The following is a 20,099-nucleotide window of genomic DNA, read 5'->3' as shown; positions in this document are numbered from 1 at the left end:
GGTATTTTGCTGCTTCTGTCATTGCATTTACATATACTACTACAAGTAACATTATCTTTTATGGGTTTTGGAGTAGCGTGCTTCTCACCAAAAAAAAACCCTTAAACCCCCCATCAGGGGTAACAAGTGCTATATAATTGCAATCCTTTTTCCCCTCTTCTATCCCTCCACTATCCTTCTTAATCCAAATAACTGACTAACATATCCACCACTCAAATTACTTTTATAGTTCACTATACTAATTCACCACTAATCCTTTATGTATTCCGGAGTAGCGTGCTACTCGCCGAAAAAGCGATACGCCTCGTCAGGGGTAGTAAGCGCTATATAAATGCAATTACAATACAATACATCTACAGCAAGCAAGAACTATTGGCTTTGACAATGGTTATTAGTTGCATCAGATAAATAAGAAACAACTATGGCTTTGGTGTATATAATATTGAAAATGCTTCCGTTTTATAATGATGGGACTGTGAAAGTACTATAGCGAGTCTCTTTGAAGTTACATCACAGGCAGTGAAGGGTGGTACTGCTGCAGAGGTAAGGTTTTTTTTCACCCTGAGGATGAGGTAAAAAACGGAGAGCCTGATAGGGACCCGTTTCAGCACCTGCTTTTTAGAACTGTCGATGCTGAGCCCCGGCAGGACCCGGCCCACTTAAAGCCCCGCCCATGGCTAAATTTGGACTGGCATGGAGTCACCGTTCAATACCGTTGGTGGTGTCCGACGCGGAGAGCACTTTTCATGGAAGCCGGTGCCTGCAGAATGTTGATCATGGCTGCAGCGAGCAGCAGTTTAATGCTGAATTACAGGCCCAAGCTTTCATACACGGTAAAAGTAATTCCAGACAGTCAGACATGTGTCCCTAATTCTCCTAAATATGTATTCCTCGCCTGCATCAGGGGATCCAGAGCTCGCGGATATTTGTGTGCTGTAATGTGAGCCCTGCTAATCTTTCTGATAAAAGCAGGCTCATCTCTGGTAGATAAACAGATTAGGACCTGGTGTCTGTGTGTTTAATGCAGCAGGTTGGATTGTGTTTGCATAGGGATTTAGGACGAGTCACCGCCTCAGAACCAAGGGTAAACTCGGGGTTAGCAAAAATCACTCTCAACTCCTGGGAGCTACTTGGTGACCGGAGCAAAGACTTTACGACCCAGGTGGAGATATTAACCATTAATAGTATAATATGTATTTATTAGAATTAGAGAAAGGAAGCCAACGTGCTGTGGCATTGGCATCCTACCCCTGGCGAGGCGCACATGGTGGATTCCGTTGAAGCTTTGACCCCAGGAACGCTCTGGGGTGAGAGGTTCATAGTTCACCCGAAGGGCTTCGGTATCATTTACACAATCAAGGCGCCCCTGTTTTAAATTCCAGCGGACATGTTGCAAATGGTTTCTACGAGATCCAATTGCGGTCATATGGGTTTTAGGACTACATTTCCAGTTGCATTACTGAAATGTTATTGGTCTGGAATGTTATCTAATTCTTGAGTTTCCAATCTGAATTAAATTAGTAAAACGGGCCTTCTGTTTCTTCCACTGAGCATAAACAATCCAGTGACCCAAAACACCCTAGTGTCACAACTGGATGTTACAAAACACCATTTGTACATGGTGAACTGGAATTTTTAACTTGGTTGTTGTGCTGTGATATGAGAAACTGACAGTTGAAATTTTGTGAAACGTCATGGGCACCAATGTGACAATGCTGGTGCCAAGGATAGTTACATTTCGTTGTCCTTGCTTTTTTCTTACTTTTTATGTTTGAAACAGGTTTAGAGGAAGATATGATGGTGCGTTGATGTCCTAGGCTGTGTCACTTGTTGAACTTGTGAACGTGAATACACACTGGCATATGAATTATGGTTACACATCACCACAAACGTGTTCTATTTGCCGCCTGCAAGCCCTGCCTCACTTTGTGTTTATAGTAGACACAGTAGAAAGTTGGAATAAATGTACTCTGGAGCGTGGGAGCCAAATCGGTCTAGGAGGCAGAGAATTTTGAATTTTTCGTGTTGAAACCTAGAGGAGATATTGGGGTTTGCTTCCAGTGTGCTGTTTTCTTTAACCTCTTCAATGCTGATGACGGAACCGCTCCGTCATCAGCCGCGGTGGCACTGTGCTGATGACGGAGCGGTTCCGTCATGGCACGCTCGACGCGCCTGCGCGGATTCCGCGCCTGCCCTGGGCGTTTTATTGAGCGGGCGGGGCCATGACGGAACCGCTCCGTCATCAGCACAGCTCACCCGAGGCTGGTGACGGAGCGGTTCCGTCACCAGCGTGTGAGCGCTGCGCGCCCCCCCTGCCCCCTTAGCGCTGCGGCGGAATAGCCGCCGGGGCGAAGGTGTTAAGTGTCAAGGTGGTCTAATATTTGGATTTCGGGATTCATATTGTGGAGTGTTCAGGGGGCACATCTGCATTCTTCCAGTTTCATAGCTAAGTGACGTGCACCCCTTATCAGAGTGGCGTGCGTCAAGGCATGCAGGGTAGCCCCCAAACCCATTGAAGTGATACTGAGGGTACAAACAAGAGTGGGAGATGTTTGTCCCACAGATGGTGGTTGGCCATGTCTCTGGCAATTGCATCCTACCATTCTAGGGGGCAACTACCTCCAAGGCCAGTACCCACCCACACTTTCCACCTGGGGCATTCTGTGAGGTGGCACAGGTTTGGAGAGGGAAGAGTAGAGCATCTCCTGAGAGGTCTACATTTTCCATCCCTCATGAATGATGGCTTGGTCCGACATGTGGTCCTTACTAGGAGCATGCACTGGACCAAGCCAGTTAACCATGCTTTGCATGCGACACAACATCATGCAAAGCAAGTTATTCCCCATTTCTAATGCAAGGATAATGGAACAGCGCTCAATCATCCAGTCTTACGGAAGAGTTCTTGCAGCCCATTCTGAAGGGCTATAGTGCAGCTTGCTATGCCAATAACCCCAGGTATTCGCCGACGTAGTAGGCTGTTGTTTTTGCATTGGAGCTTCAACAATTACAAAAGTATGCTGGCCCTTTGACATTGCAATATTAGCCAAAATGGCATTTCTGCTGCTTGATTTGACTTTGTTTCTTCCTGGTTAGCCTTTGGAAATGTGTCATTTATCATGAAAAATGCAAAGGTTTATTTTTACTTTTAAGTCTAGTGCCTATCCGACATCGGAATCAAAATGCAAAGTTTGATTTTGGGATTCAAAAGCTATGATGAAATGAGTCTTTAGTGTACTGTATTAGAAGAAGCCAATAAAATGTAACATATGAAAGGTGACACCATTACCACTACAGTGGGATAAGTGGTATACAATTATAGATGTGTCAGCTATTCTTAGTTATGCATCAACTATTTGCCTAAAATCAAATATGTGAATGAGAAATATGCACTCATCTCTTTTGACTCTTAAAATAAGGTTCCTTAATTTTTGGCTTATATTTTTCATTGTCTCTATTAATGGTAATGTTGGTGTCTTCCTCTTTTATTGAGTCTCATCAGCTTCACGGTTTCAAATTTTGCACACTTGCCAAGCCCAGGCATATCGCCTTTGCCAATGCATAATATTATGTTTTTTTTCTCTATTTCTCTTTTACATTTCTTTTTGATTCTCAGTTATCGTCTCTATTATTTCTATGGTGTCTGTCTTTTAAATTTGTTTTTTCTTTCTTAATTTTCCTATTTTAGATTTTCTTTAACATCCTTATACTTTTTTGTATATTCCCCCGTGTGTTTGTGTTCTGCATTCAATTTTCCCTCTTGTTTATTTTAATGTCAATTGTTTTTTATATTCTCACCTTTTCTCTTCCATTCTTACTTGATTAGTTGCAAGTATGAGTTCACCGTCAGTGCAAGTATCACAATTTGCTGCTTAGAGTTTGGTTAGTGGGAGATTGATTTTTTTCCAAAGTTTTTTATTTATTTTCCATCTGTGATTTGCACGTATTAATTTGAGCCTGGTGTAAGAATTAGCCAGCAGTAATGATATTATCAGGTATAATCTAAATATATGTATACAAAAAAATGTGCTATTGATTAAAATATATATTTTTTAATGTAGGGCAATACTTGACTTTGACACGGTATTAGTGATGTAGTGGTGTTACGAACGCAACATTACTTTCCTTTTTGGAAAATGCATACAAGCAGTTAATTTGTGTTTTTACCTATTTGGTTGACTATATTACTATTGCGATTGGAACAATTTGCTGGGAGGTGGGAGCCCAAAACCCACTTTGGAGGTAGATTTACTAACCGAAACAACAGAAAATGGAGTTGACATATGTTTGCTGAATTTGTGGAAACATTTAGCACAGGTACTGGTTAACATATAGAGCGATAAATTGCCTGTAAACTATTAGATATGAGATTTAAGCCTATATTGGTCATAGTCTAAATGACTCCAGTTAATATGTGTATTTCTACTTTACGTCTGGTAAACGATGCTTGTTAGTAGGTATGTCGAAAGACGTATGATATTTCTGAATTGCTCTTCTTACTGTGTATAGTCCTCACGTGTACTCTTACAAATATTGGAGAATGAAATATCTTTCACAATTGGGCAATCGTTCCTTCACCATAAAAATGTTCACAACCAATGATTCCCTTCAGAAACAATCCCCGTACAATTTGAACTGTTTCTTGCATTTACGCAAACTACCTGTTCGTGTTTACATTAGATGTATAGACCATACATTGCAAAACCCTGGTGCGACTTAGCGGATATTTAACTCATTGGCATGAGATTTTTTTGGTCGCTCCTTTGATGCCACCCTGGGAACATCCACTGCTGGCTGTAGTGTTACGTCAGTAGTGCATGCCCATGTTGCACGCATAAGTTGCATAGACAACTTGCATATGAATGCAATTGCATTACATGCTTCCTGCGTCATGAATCTCACATTCTGTATGCAGTGGCACATTGCCACTTTACTTGCATAAGTCACACTTGGGTCACAATAAAGATGTTTGGAGAATCTAATCTACATCTGAGTCTCATTCCAAAATGAACAACTGCATGAGAGAAATATGAACCGCATGACAGCATTAGCGAGGACATGTTTTTCTTGGCATTTTCTGTTTTTGATCTGGGAGATCAAGCAAGGAAGGAATAGTTGTGTAAACAATATGCTCTCAAACCTTGAAATCTTTCTTGGAAGTGCGCCTATTTGAGAAAGTCTGGCGTCGAGCTCTAGATTGGGTATCCACTTGGTGCCGGTAGTCTGCAACACCCGTTACTTTCCTTTCGGAGACCAGAGCTCCACAATGTGTATTCCACTCTGTAGACCTACACTCTACCAGCCATGCACAACAGAGTAGCCACTTACTTGGCAAGCTAGAAGCACTTTAGTGTCTTTTCAGGGGTTTGATGGACCACACACTTGATGCTATATAATGCAAACTATGATAAAGTAAACGGGAAATGTACTGTAGTGCCATACCCCATGATGTTTGGCCATGGTGCAAAGATACAACAGTAAAGTCCTTCAGAAGGCATAGAAAGAGCTAGTGCAATAAGTCTTCCCTTTGCAAAGTCTGTTAGGTTAAACGAGCTGCATTCTGATGCACTAATGTGTATTTGTATTTTGTGCAGCCCGTTGCATATACCTGCAAGTATCTGCAAGAAAATTACCTAATTTTTGCATTAATTACTTTGGGCGGTTTCTGAAATTCAGTATGTTGGGTTTGGATTAGAGGGCAGGTTGGAAGAAGATCCACATTTGAATTTTCTCCATTCCAATTTTTTCTATTTCATGGAGGCTTGGTTTCAGACAAGAGCTACCACTTTCCTACATGTCTCTTAAACAATTGTGGTTTGGGCTGAACTAATTCAATCTGAGCAAACATTTGTTCCATAGGAAATGGGTTGTGTTCTGAACTGGATAAGTCTCATGGTCAGTGAAAATAGTTGCTCTTCTGGGGATAAAGTGTCCTCAAGCCTGGTGAAGAAGAATATTTCATTGTTTCAAATGAACCGGTGTACTGCCAGGGGCGTAGCTTGCCCGGTAAGACTGGGGTGGGGGTGGGGGGTGATCTTCAGATTTTCCGACAATCCCACTGGCATATCATGTTAGACATTATGGGGCTCATTTGCAAGCTTCTACCGCCACTGGTGTGTCACTTTTAATATGGGAAAAAGTGACGCACCTGCGGTGCATGGGACTTGTAAACAAGCCCCTAAATGAGACACATCGCAAGACAGGGCTTACTTTTCTAGTCCAATTGTTTCCCTGTCAATGTGCAAAAAAAACCGATAAAAAGCCAAATTACTCTAGTTTCATTCGCGAGAGATGGTGCTCGGCTCCCCAAAAAAACACTCCTTGCAGCTTTGAACGACTCGTATATTAAGGGAAAATCTCAACCATAGTTTAACTATTCTCTTCAATCACAGACTCGCAATAAAATCATTTATATGAGGTTCTTAGTCCTTCCAATTCATGACTTTAACCCGCTGTGGGCTCGGAGGAATGGTCAACTAACGTGGACTCTGCAATTATCCATATGAGTCCTGGTTACATTTGTTATGTTGTTGCCCTCATCTTGCCAACGATCGCCGACGCCTTCTGGTTCCAGTTTTTTCGGGGAAAGTTACTGAGACATTGCAGGGAAGCATCTGATTTGTGCTTCTGTAACAATTCAACCCAAGTTCTAGTAAGAGCTGGGAAGTTTGTTAACATTATTTAAACTGCACTGCACAATGCCCAGTATTAAGAAACTGATAAGCCCTACTCTTATTGCATAAATCAACGTCGATGGAAGCTAAACCTTTAGTAACAAGTATTGTGACACTCTTTGCTATTGTTTTTTATACTACACACCTTTTCTGGATCAAACGGCCAATTGTGATATATTCAACTAACTTGAAATGTTGCTCTTCGGACTTTAAATGTATCTGTATTTCTAGACTTACAAATGTGTACATAACTTTAACTAATTCTTATATTTTAATATTTTACCGAGTATCAATATGTCGTTAGTATGTTACGGTTTTAATTAACTGTTTAATACAATTAAAAATTAGATAGGGCTTAAGGGCCAAATGAGTGCAGATTGTGAGAGGTACTTAAATCAGAGTATTTTGTAAAATAATCATGTTTTAAGACCTTCAAAAAAGAGACGAAAGTGTGTGTGTGTTTTTGTCTGAGCTTGAATTTAAAAATCCAGAGTGAAATCCGATGAACACATTACCATACCTGACTCAAAGTTCCTCTACCGAAATACATTTATTAGGGGTGTGTAACACCCCAAATACCCCCCGAAGCTGCACCCCTATGTACTACTTTTGGGCTGCAGTAGTTATAGAGGTACTAAGTTAGTTTTGTAAAAGGAAGTACTGTGCCACTCTTTCTTGTATATACAACTAGACCTCTCAGGCTTTGAATAATATGTGATTAATCAGAGAATCAACATTTTACTATATATATCTCCACATATATGTACCGTGACGATATATATATCTTCAAGGTATGCTGATGTGGAGTCAAGAATAGTAAATCTTTACTAGTCTACGATATTTGTGACATGATATTATGTCCACGTGATATTTCTGTTTCCGATGTTCTGTCAGGGATCCCACACAGCACCAGTTACACACAAGCCTGGAATTTAAAGTTGAAGCTAGATCTTTTAGTTTGATTCACGTGTGCTTCTTCTGCAGGTGCTTAATATTGAAATAAACATATTCCATATATGGTTTTAGGATTTCAATATTCTTGTCATCAGTAACTCTGGACTCCTATGTACCTTCGTATGTTCCTCTCATTCTGGGATCGTCACAATGTTTGTTATTCCGTTTAACCAAATTCTCTTGTGACCTCCACCCCAGTAGCTGGAGGCTGCATATTTTCAGGACAGACTATGGACAGCTTCAGCAGTTTGACATACCTAATGATGTCAATTCTTCAAAAAGAACAATTAGAACTATTTAGAGACAGTGGGGCTTGGGTAAGCCCCATTCAGTCATTGGCTTTCATGTTTTTTAGGTTTTCAATTTCTTGCTTGGTGATTGGGCCATCATGCAGTTCTTTGCTAGACTGCAGATAGAGGACCAGTGGGTGTTTTATGGTGTATTTACTTTTCCGAAGAAATAGCATTTACTTGCTGATTTATTGTTTTTTGTTTAGTAAGTGCTTTCTGTTTGGATGTTTAGCCTCTTAAAAAGGCACTACCCACTTCGCTAATAATCATTATCTGTTGTTTTGCCATAATGATAACATGTTTGCAAAATGTGCATACGTTTATTGTACATAGTAATGTACAGAACAACTGCCGCACAGCTATTAAAGACAAGATAAATATGTTCATGTTATACTTTGTGTGCCAAATAACTGCATTCATGATATGTTTAGATCTATATTTTTAAAGTAAAACACACAAAATAATTGTCCTGATGCCTCAATCCTGGTAGAACACGTAGTATAAAGCAGAATGTAAACACTGTTGCTTTTTATTTGTTAAGACATTCCTTTTTGGAGACTTGTATTTCATAGTTCAGCAATGCTTGAGTATGGTTTCATTGAAGCAGGCTAAAAAGACTGATCTATCGGTCTTTTATACCAGAACCTGTCTTTTTGCAACAATTTACTTGAGATCAACTCTATGATCTACTTTTCAAAAGCAGCTGAGAGCGTTCAGCAAAATGTATCTTTGTGGTTTTTTTACCAGTTAATTAAAGAAGTGATTTTAGGCAGATATTTGTTCAGGTTGAGGCCTTTTCAAAGTGTCCCATCCCACTCCCCAGAAACAAAGCAAAAGAGTCCTGCCAGGCAGAGGGCTTCAAGGGCTCGGCGAAGCCCGAGGGAGACACTAATCACCCAGCTGCCCACATAAAAGTAAACGGGTGCCACTCAAATAATGAAAACACAGAGTAACCCGAGGCTGGGGGCTAGACACAGGCCGGGAGGGGGTGCCCAGAAGAAAGGGACACCATCCTCGTGAACTACACGGCCTCGCGGAATCGGGTTTGGACGCCATCTTGAGATTCCACAGGTCCCTTATAGGGTTAGAGTATTTTTCATTTTGTGTTCTTTCATTTGATGGCAGTCCAGCAATCCAGGAAGATATTTCACCTTATTAAAACCATTAACTTTTTTTTTCCTAAAAAGAGTCACAGGCGCAGTTTTTTCCCCTGAGAATACTAAAAAAAGTCCTGTCTCAGTTATTCTCCCATTGTGTTTTTCACAAGCATTAACTTAGGCTCATGAGGGAGATACAATCACAGAATGAAAATGCAAAGGCTCATGCCTCAGAGACAACCTGCATATAATCAAAAGACTGAAACCCTGAAACTCCCCTGTGTGCATACTAAAGTCTAAATAGAGGAGTCATTGGTTCTGTCTTGAGTATGGGTTAAAGGCGGAGTTTCAGATTTTTTATGCCTTGTCTGTTGTGAGAAATGTTGTTGTTACCTTACAGAGGACATAGAACCTGACCATTATTTTCCATTGGTTGGCTTCATTGTTGCTCCTTTTTGGGTGCTTGTAATTCGTTAGCATGTGGCCTTCTCTTCCTCTTCATGGATTTGTCCCTCCCATAGAGCATGGACACATTACTTGTGACTTTCCATTACTCGTTTTTCAGTTGTTACTTTTTTCTTTTTGTTTGAGCACTATACAAGAGAGTGTGTGTTTTCCTGCTCTCCCTTGTGTACGTCTCCCCTGCTGCATTCCTGTGTGTTTCCCACTGCCCTTGCGTGGTTATCACACCATTCTGTGTTGCTTTTGCACTAGTGTGCATCTCCCCCTCCTCCACGTTGCTCTCTTGCTCTTGTTCATTTCCTCTCCCATGTTCTTCCCACCCTTCGCTTGCTCCCCCTGCGTGTTCCTTACCCATGCCCTCTTTGTTGCTTCTCCCCACCCGCACCCCTTCCTGCTGCTTCTCCACTCTGTGGTGCTAACCCCTTCTCAGAGTTGCCCCCTCCCTAGTTGATTTCCTCTTCCTTGTGTTGCGTCCCCTACCTGTAGTTTATATTCGGATTGGCAAAGAAAACATTAAGTGCTTGCGCCAGTCTGTAGGTATAGATGCTTGGTGTGCATTCCAACAAAGCGGCATGGCCGGCTGCATGTGGCTTTTTATTCTTTTTGTGCAGCATGGCTAGAACCATTGGCAAAGCTAGTAAGCCCCAAAAGTGTGACCTATTGGCTTTGCCAACGCTTGTGTGACTTCACTATTGAATATTCCAGGAGGAGCTGGAAACATTATTCTTTCATCAAACCTTGAAGACGACTGTTCAGTTTCAGTTCAAAACTGTAATAATCCCTGTTGTCTCATTCTTACTGTTACTTACTGCAGGGCACTGCTCTAGGAATGGTGCTCATGATGGTGTCAAATGGTCCTTAACAATTACTAAAAGTAAATAAGTAAATCGGTGTTTGAAACACATAGTGAGATACTTTATTATTACGAAGTTCCTCAGTGGATCACCAAAAACGAATTATTTCAATCTTTTTGGTTTTCTCAGTGGAGAAAACCAGCGGGTATTTCAGCGCCGACCCGACGAGGAGCAGGCCCATATGATGAAGCATGACACCTAGCTTGCTGGGTGTGTGAGAGCCCTAGTTCCAGAAGGAGGAATTCCCCTCCTCCTTAAGCACTATCTCCCACTTTGTCTCCACTGAGAAAACCAAATAGATTGAAATAATTATTTTTGGTGATTCACCGAGGAACTTTGTATTTTCTTGTGTTCATCTTCTACTTGGGCATATACGCTGGACCTCATAGAAAAGCCTGCAGTCCCTTTATTTTGAATCAATGTTGATATAGCGCCAATGAGCATCAAAGTGCCTTAGCAGGACATTTTTATTGCAGCCAAAGTTCCTCAAACATTTACATGAACCAGCATCTGGTGTACAGCTTTGAAAAAATGTAATTGGGACAGTACCCAACGGTGCACTGTGCGGTACACAGACACATGTACATATTTAAAGGCACAAGACAAAGACGTGATTTGTCCAGAACCACGCGATTTTTAAACAAGTGCTGGAGCCTTATTTTAGCCCGGGCTACTGTGTTTCATATCATAACTTAGCCTGTTAGGAAAATACACTTTATTGCTGTAGAAACTGCTCCAGCTGAAGTTGTTTCAGACAACAAGTTGAGAATGATTGTCTGTTTACTGACAGGAATCCTTCAAACCATTAATAATGCAGAAAATACATTTATAGTCACGACCAACAAAGGAGTGCCTCACAACAAGTTATCATGTGTAACAATAACATTACCCAAGTAGCAATAATCATAATTATTAAACTTGTGCAGTAAATGACTGTGTATTTTGCTTTTTTAAATACTTAGTGCATGGCACTTCTGGGGAAAAATCCTGCGAAGTCCATTCTGTCTAACTTGACGGGCCTCCGACAACATTTGACCAATTATGGGACATTTGCATGCTTGCCTGTAGATGCCATATTTTATCTGAAATGTTAACTTCAAGGAGTCAAGCCATGAGAGTAAATATTTGGTGACCGAGCGGATGCGTCTATACATGTGCTCATGTATCTGGATTTAAAAATGGCGGTCTCTGTTGTTTATTTGTATGGCGCCTCATACCCTTTACAAGGCACTGTAGCAAGTCTTGGCTTATAAGTAATACGCTACTCAGTTTTTTTGCGCATCGTCAGTGTTTGCACAGTTTAGCATTATACACAGGCACTTGTTTGAAGAATGTTGGTGTCTTGCTGGAGGACCAGAGGGGTGTACTCCAGGTGTGTCTGCACTGAAACACGAAGCAGAGCAATGAAACGTGAGCTATACGTACTATCTTAAAGTAAGAGTGTACCTCGTTAGTCGTGCATGATTAGTAGCATGTGGGTTAGATGGGAAAAGGTTGGGTGTTGGTGAGATCTAAAAAAAAGTGCTGCAGATATTATTGCAATATGCAGTTCAATATCTAGTGGCCTGGCAAACAGATTCTGGACTTTAAATCCAGTGTTTAAGTGCTTTGTTTATGAGTGTCTTTACAATCCTTGCCAAGGAGTTTGTTCAGAAGTGGATGGGAAAGCGAAAACCCAAAGAAAATGGTGGTTTTATTTTCAGAAAGTGGTATGTAGTTGTTTTTGAGCTAGTTAAGGTCAGTACTTCATTATGGTGCCAAAAAATCATTGTTTTTCTCATTAATGAGCTGTCTCCCTCAGATTCGAAATGTCTTTCATTTGGGGTTCTCATACTGTTGCCATTGGCTTACGGCTGGCGCTGAAAGTTGTCTAAATTAGATTTTTAGAAGCCTGTGAGCTTCTAAAAGGCTTTTAAGACCATAGACATATGTTTAAATGTGCAAAGAACGCAGACGCAGTAATTAATCACTCTGGTTGCATCCTGCACAAAGGTCGATCCAGTCGAGCAGAGAATTACTATAATTAAAAGCAAAGGTGTCCACCATGGGTTCAAGAGACTTGGAGTCATATCCATATCAGATATATTCACATAGAATGAATCTGTATGGAATGCTATTTCTTTGAGTTTTAAATTTAATGTGTATTTTGTATAACAGGACAGCGCTTGTTAGCCAATCTCAGAAATCAGAGGTCTTCTACTATCCCGCTCCAGACAATTTTTTAGAGATTGTGTTTTACTAGATGGAGATGCTACGCATAACGAGAACAAATTGTCCATGCTTGGGTGGGACGGTGTATGTATCTGAGTATGATTATATACAGACCGTGTACAGTGAGAACGCGAATCTGTACCTAGTGGTGTTAAGGCTGTCCCTACAGCTCCTATGTAACTATGTGTGTCACCACACTGACCAATATGTCATATTTAGGCACACGTTTGGTGTATTGCAGAGGTTGGACGGCTCATGAATACGTACACCCCTGGCAAAGGCATGTACGAATTATTAAATACCTTTATAAAAGAGTCTGGAAATAAACGCTGTGTACTTTTCTGTGAACCCTGAAACAATTTAAATTTCTGTGTTCAGTCGTGAGATGGGTGGCCATTTAATTCACAAGCAGGTAGAAGTCCCTATCTCTTGCCCTCCTTTAAAAAGAACAGAAAACGACGTAATTCAAGCATCTCATAAGCACTATATAGAATGTATCAAAAGAGTAAACGCAACTACACATTAGCCGTTGATAGTTGGAGCGGCTGTGATGGCCTCGCACGTTTCAGCCCTTCAAATCGGATACTACCACAGTAAGCGGACCATCGCAAGGTTATGCCTTCATCGTTTGTTTACTTGTATTTGAGTGCAACGCATCTGGCACTGACAGCTATGTCTTCAGCTGCGCGACAGCATTTTATGGTTTGGGTGGACTGAAATTTAACGGCGTCGCTTTATTGCAATGTTTTATGCTGCAAATAAAAGATCTGCACCTCTCGGTGCTAGAGTGTATTGGTACGCGAGACGAGGTGGATTATGACTCATCCTTGAAACCGTTTCCCCGTTAATTTAGGAGGCTCCTTCGGCCTGCAGTAATCTGCCTTTTACCGATGACATCACACCGTGATCGATGGTCTGACAGGCCGCGCGGGTGACATCACGCGAGGTATCGGACCGAGGGCGGCCATTTGTAAAGGGGAGAGTTTCTGCGATGCGACTCTTTAGTGATCATCAGTATGTGAGAGAAGAGACAAAGTGCATGACAGTTTGATGGGGTTTGGGTAAAATATGACACGTTCTTTTTGGTTAATGTGCCTGGATGTGCTGAGGGCTGCTTATGCTGAAGGACACGAAGACCGCACCATTTCAGCGAGCATTTCAGTGTGTGCAGGTAGCAGGAAGGCGTGCAGACAGGACTGCCATAGATTAGGCACACGGTGTTCTTCTCTCAATGTCAAATCACCAACACTGGGAAGAGAGACCTCCAGTGGCCATTATTGGTACTGTTTGCACTTTAACATTATGGCGCAAGAATTTTTTTTATATATATCTCCTTTTTTTCTTGCTTCGCTGTCTTTAGTTTCTCAGCACTAGTATAACCTCGTAATCCTGTTCCCGTAAGAAGACCTGTTCATATTAACTTCGCTTTTCGATGTAAAATGCACCTCCCACTTCTTGATAGATCTTTTTGAACGCTGCAAGGAAAAACAATAGCAGGATTTTTCACTGTGTCCATTCTAAAGTACCGAGGAAACACGGGTTGTAAAACTGTTTTAGTTTTCGTAATTTATTTTACTATCTATCTAGGCGTAAACGTTTTCATCTACTCTGCTCTTCTGTCATGTTGTATGTAGTTTATTATAGTCATCACACCATTCCCGGTTACTGGAAAACAGGACAACTTTCTTTACCATGTAACAGCCCTTTGTAAGATGAACCATCATATCCTATTAATTTATTATTTTTGTTCCGGATTGCATGTCAGGGGAAGAACCTGCAGGCTGTCTCTGCAGGTGTATAACACATCAGAGTACTAGTGTGTTTAATCTGTTCTCTCTTTTTTTAAACTATACATTATGTTGCTGTGTTAACAAAATAACTCACGCATTAATATAGGTCGCCACGTGAGAGCAACAAACATCTGTCACAGAATCGATAAACAATACCCAAATATCTTTATGACCAAGGGATCAGGGAAAATATCCTTGTGCAGTTAAAATGTCAGTGAACTGATGGTACAACATATGAAGTAAGCCACAGTGCTTAGTTTGCAGCAAGTGTCGGGTACCGACTGGAGCTGCTGTCACGCCGCATGTCAGAATAAACGCTACCTATTAATCATCACACTACTATAAAAGTGACTGTTTGGACAAGTCCAGGCCACCCAAAGTATTAATAATGGACGGGTGCAGTGGAATTATGTTTTTTAAATGTGTATTTAATTGTTAAACTTGTGTGCTTCCATCAAGAACAGGCAGACAGCGCCACCATGTGGTGAACTGTAGTAAATAAGTGCTGGTGTTAACATTTAAGTGCCGGTGCCATGCGCGCAAACACCAGCATAAATTAAGCATTGGTAAGCCACCTAAGTGTGTTGAAGTTCTTGCCTGTAGACAGACATCATAAGGAGGTGCACTGAGGAGGAAGGTGTGAGCTATCCAGTTACCTTAACTTAACTTTGGCAGCACCCGAAGAGGTACTCTGTCTCACCTCATGCTATTGGCTTGTTATTCAACCTCTTAAGTAGTGCATGCAGTGTATTACATGAAGGACTATTTTACTTCTGAAAAGTACACCGAATCATCTGAAGATAGATTATTTATCCCATGAATGCATTGTATACAAAAAAAGGTTGTCATTATTTTCCCACTGCAGCAGGCTTTTTAATGTTTTAGTCTTGACTCAGAAAACAAGTGAGAATTATTGGCTTCACCAGTGCTTGTACTTTTTCTTGCTTAGTACCTAGTTCTTCTACTTAAAATAGAGTGTAGCTTTGCAGCCCATGAGAAGATATGCTGTATTGTGGTGTTGTCCCCAAACTATGTACAACTCTGGGGCATTATGCTGGACACATGGCTGAGGATATGATGTTGGATTTAGAGTAACAGTGAGCATTGGGGGTTGTCTGCAGGGTACCAGTTGAGCCCAAGGTATAGTCATTAAAGTTATCAGTATCTGATGAGTTCCATCAGAGCAACTGATAAAACAAGTACTGTTAAAGCTGATTGCCAGAGGCCCAAGTGACCTCACTCGGTGACAGAAGGACTTTGTATTGACTGTCACAGAAATTACCAGATTTGGAAATTCAGTGTTCCGCACCACGAAAAAAGCCTATCAATCTGGATACCTACCTTAAGTATGGAATGTCTTGTAGGCTTCAACAACAACCATGATTTATTTTTCTTTGCTACTCCTGGGAGTTGTGAGTGTTTGTTTGTGTGAAATTAAACATTAGAAACTAAGTGCAGGGGTGTAGAGAGCAAAAGGCCAGGTTTGCACCAGGCAAAGTGTTGGCTGAAATTTCAGATCTCAGCTGTGCATAAGTGGATATACTTTTTATTTGAATTGAGGCTTAACATCAACAGCTCAATAGCATATCAACAACAGAGAAGCACATTTTGCCCAAAAGAATGCTAGATTAGTAGATGTGCAAACCATGAAGGTTTATTAGCGGATTAGTCAATTACAAACTCAAATCAGTAAAATTAGTTTTAAATCAATAATTATCAGCATAAGTCAACATAATATGAGCAAGTCAGAACAGCAAATACAAAGCCAAGGATGAAGCCTCTAAAGCAGAAAAAAACAAAGGTTCCAATCAGACAAAGGAGAAATGCTTTTGCTTGAGAGATTAACTTTATGGGCGGGAATAAAATAAGCATGGGGGCTCAAAAGAGACAGAGGGGCATTCCCCCTCCAAGGTGGACAGGAGCACGTCTAACTTCCTAGTTCAGCAACCACACAATTAAAACATGAAATTCAACAAGACAGGCACGGCTTATGGTTCACAAGGTTAAGGAACCACTCAAAATTAAGTATTCACAGTCTCCCGGCTCTCTTCTTAGGAGTCGTACAATGGAAGATTTCAGCATCATAGAAATCGCACACAGTGTTTACATCTCAAGCAGTCCATCTCATGTGCAGGTGTTCAGATTTATTGTTCAGCTCATTAAAAGCTACATTAAGTCGCCTTCACACACAATCGAGCCATAACTGTGCAGTCCAAATGAGCACACTTTTGGAATATGCCTTCTGAACGAGAAACAATGCAAAGCAAGCAGAAATTCAGCATTTCATTTAACATGGAGCCTTTCAAGTCAAAAGACTTTATTTCAATCTCACAGATCAACTAAGTAAAAAATACATAGTTTACATAGTACAAAATAAATAAAAAGGACAGTCCAGCAGTTATCACAGAATGGATGAAATGGGGCCTTTCAAATCGAGGCCTACAGTAAATATGTCTAACTTAAAGTGACCATACTCTATGAATAATTATTAATGTAAAGTTAATAACTATGGTCAATCTAAATATAAAATCACACATGGGTATAAGTAAACTTTGAATATAATTAACGTGCATTAACATGCTATTAAACAAATATTAAAAATAGATAACTCATGAAGCTGTGGAACCCAGTATCACTGTACGTACTGCCCCTTTGACAAGGCCACTGGAATTATACGACAGATGGTGATCAAATTATGTGGCAGGGTTGACTAAATTGTGCAGAAAGAAACAGCAAATTCTGCGGCATAAATTGCACATTTTTTGAAGGTATTGCTGCATTATTTTGTCTTTTTTTATATGTCGTAACACTGTCTGGGCAAAAAGTGCCATCTTATTAATAACAGTTTTAACACTCAAATACAGCAATAGGCAATTGAAAGATGATCTATCAACTTTTGCGAAGGGCATTCCACTGCACAGCAATACATGTTGCCACATTATTAACTAGAAACAGATTTGTTTTTAGTAAAATCTGCAATTTATGCAGCAGTTGATGGATTACGTGGAAAATGCGGCAAATCCATGATCCTGCAGAAAATGCAATAGTCACAGAATCACATAATTCCAGTGTTCCTGCCCATCGCCCATGTCCCTGAGCATTCCTTATCTCACTTGTCATGCCCTTTTGTTTCCTATGTTGTCACAAGCTGGCTTAAAATAGGAAGTGAATCCGCTCCTTTGAATAAAATCATTTGTACCATGTGTCTGCCATACTTCAAACATCATCACTCGTATTTATTTGTTATTTATAGTTCATTCAAGATTGTCCTCCAATCACCTAAGGGTGTAGCAATTTGGTAGCCATATAGGTATAGGTTGATTTGGTGCTATGCCATGGTCGGATTAGTTACCGTGTAGCAGGCATCCATGATATTGGCAGGTACAAAAGTGCTTTATAGGTCCTTGTACATCATTTGATGCTTTAAGGTGGTAGAGTGCTCTTGGTTTGGTATTGTCACTTCAGGCAGACACACATATCAACCGACACACACCCTTGCACACGCGTTTTTCTGTCTTGGCCCCATTTGAGTTGTGCTGTACCAGATCATTAAAATAGCAGCGGAAGCCGCAGGACCCACTTACGGCAGCAGATTTGGCCACCAGGGCCCGACTGGCCATAGCGGGCACCGGACAATTTCCCGGTGCGCCGCACGGGTGGGGGCGGGTTTTGGGCCGGCCCTGGCAAAGAGATTGGCGGCATCTTCAACCCCCCCCCCTCCGCCCCCCAGTGGGGAGGTGGGGGCCGGCCGAGCACTTTGCCAGGGCCGGTTGTGGTTCCCGATCCGGCCCTGTTGGCCACAATTGTTAAGTGAATGTTCTTTGTTTGGATAGTTTAGTCTGGATTTTGAAACCCTTAAGTGCGCACTGTCGCTGGGTTGTACGTATGACAAAAAGCCCCCAGAGGTGCTTCCCCTTTGCCCTCAAACTTGTTTTACTTTAACCACATGGCTGCTATGCGTTTTCCCCTCCTGTGCTGGGAATTGCTGTTTTACTTTATTTCATGACGAGCTGGGCTCGTCATCAGTGTACGAGGAGGCTACACCATGACGAGCCCAGCTCGTCATGAGTGTGGAAGGGGTTAAGGTAAAACGTGCGTATTGTGTACAGGATATCATATATATATGTACATGTAAAAAGTGTATGTTTCACATAAAGAATGTAAATAATAACTATGGGCCCAATTTTGAGTCCTGTGGTCTATGAACTGCCAAACTCACAGTAGCCCGGCTGCCGGATTACGACTTTTTGCGTTGTTCTGGCACTGGGGAGACAGCTGCGACAAGGAACTGCAGTTCTCTGGCTGTGGCACGGCTGAGCGGCACTACAATATGTTTAGCGGGACTGGCGAGTCCACCGAGCATATTTTGAGTTCCTCCACCTTCAGCCTTTTCATGGCTATGGGCCCACCACAAAAAGGTTGGCAGTGGGGAAACAAAGGGGGCCCTACAGGGCCCCCATGCCCACACCATGGGGATGCATTCAGGGGGGGGCACAACATGTGCCCCCCTGTCTGCTTTCTCTGCAAGTTCCAGCATCGCATAGACTTCACAGTCCATGCCGGCCTGGAAAATTTTTGCTGTTCCCATTGCAGTGCCCATTTTCAGAGCACTGCTGTGGGAACGGCAAAAGGACCGTGTGCCTGCACAAGTTCAACTCGTAATCAGGCATGCGGTCTTTGTGCGGCTTTGGCACTGCCATATTGGCAGAGAGCCAGCGCAGGAGCGCCAAAGTTGTAATCTGGCCCTAAGGCATTTATTTTAATGTTTATTGACATTCACCAGAGAACATAATGGAATGTTTTTCACCTGCATGTTGCTTTTCTCATTTTATTTAACATTGTGATGATCACGTTTTTAATACACTCTTTTGACTACTGTAGGTTTGTTGTGATATTAGGTAGGGTAGTAAATATTATAGGTTACTGTATATTTTAATGTTCTATTCTACTATGGAACCATTATGCTGCTCAGTATCAATTTCATGGTTAACATAGCAATCAAATGTTTTTTAAAAGTAAGAAGTTCTTAATAAATAAACTTTAAGAGGTAGCCCAACACTAGTTCAGGAAGACAAGATCGATGTCAGGTTTTCAGTGCAATCCATGGAATGATAACCAATAGTTTGGAATATATGTAATAATAGGCATTGTGGATATCCGTAAACTCTGGTATACACCTGTCCATTTTGGACCAATGCTGGGCAGGCATATGAGAGAGTTCAAAATAAAGATTGCCCATTTCAAACTTTTCAATTACTTCCAGTGAGCACACACCTCTTAAAGTGATATTAACTTTCCCCTTTCATCCTGTTGTGGCAATTCATCCTTCTCAGGTTGCTTAAAAGAGCCCTATTTGGTATTATTATGTTATCACCTGTTCTGAAACTTTGGGGCATTTTGCAAGAGCTTGTCACCACCAGAACATCACTTTATGTGACGTCGGTTGGCAAGAAGCCATTCGCCTTATTTAAAAGGAGGCATTAAGCCACTTAACGTGGCTTAACGCTGCCTTGTGAATAAGGCCTCCTTTCCTGCAACACTTAGCGTGAAAGGGGTGGGCAATAGGTGTTGCGGTGGGCGTTCCATCACAGCACCCATTGCTTTTTGACACTGCCCCCTATTTACAAGGGTGGGTTAAATAGGAGGCAGCCCCAAAAATAAGGCCAGGGAAAACCTGGTCTTAACCTAGTGAAATGAGGAGAAATAATTAATTTCTCCTCGTTTTTGCTGTTTCTATGTGTGCTGCAGAAACAGTAAATCGCAAGTAGTG

General features: G+C 41.4%; 1 protein-coding gene across 4 annotated transcripts in view; it reads left to right on the top strand.

The window, feature by feature from the left end:
• Positions 1 to 20,099, top strand: part of PBX1 (PBX homeobox 1) — a 426,141-nt gene that overhangs the window by 241,949 nt on the left and 164,093 nt on the right. The window lies entirely within an intron of this gene.

The sequence above is a fragment of the Lissotriton vulgaris genome, chromosome 1_1 (assembly GCF_964263255.1).
Source record: "Lissotriton vulgaris chromosome 1_1, aLisVul1.2, whole genome shotgun sequence".
Classification (NCBI taxonomy): domain Eukaryota; kingdom Metazoa; phylum Chordata; class Amphibia; order Caudata; family Salamandridae; genus Lissotriton; species Lissotriton vulgaris.
Note: the sequence above shows the minus strand (reverse complement) of the source record. Positions and strands in the feature narration are given on the sequence as shown.